The sequence below is a fragment of the Phytophthora parasitica genome, assembly GCF_000247585.1.
Source record: "Phytophthora parasitica INRA-310 unplaced genomic scaffold supercont2.42, whole genome shotgun sequence".
Classification (NCBI taxonomy): domain Eukaryota; phylum Oomycota; class Peronosporomycetes; order Peronosporales; family Peronosporaceae; genus Phytophthora; species Phytophthora nicotianae.
This window is the reverse complement of record NW_008649028.1, coordinates 532,995-533,597: the sequence shown is the minus strand read 5'-3', so window position 1 is coordinate 533,597 and position 603 is coordinate 532,995.

Genomic DNA, 603 nt, shown 5'->3' with positions numbered 1-603 from the left:
AATTATCTTTATAAGAGATAATAATGATAAATTTTGATGTGAACGCTCTTCGACTAGAATTTTGTCGTTCAACTGATTTGGTAAAAACAATGAACCTCAAAGTGGAAAACATAAATTACTTCAAGCCAAAACGTTTGGCCAGTTGCTCGTGTACGTCTTTACAACTATTGTGTCGCCCTGGAGGTAGTGTTCTCTTACTGGAATAACACACTAACATCCACAGCATAGGCAAGCGCATGATCCTGACGTAGGATGTGGTTACTTTTCGCTTAGTATTGAATCTCGAGAGGTTATTCAGAATAGCGTATGCTTGGCCAAGTATCATCACACCGCATCTGGCTCCGTCGGGTTGCTTTGAGAATCTCAATTTCTTTTTCTAATTGTCGGAATACGAGGGATGGGTAAAAGCGGTTTCCCACTCGCACGAAGATCTATGTTCCACTCCACCCTCTGACTTGAGCAATCCTTGTGCCATTGTTGGATAAATGGTAGCATTCCGTTGTCAAACTCACGTTCCATCTCCAATTCAAAGCTGCCTATGGGTTCGTACAAATAAACCGTAACCCCATTCGAGTAGTCGATCTTGGCTACGATCAACGTCCA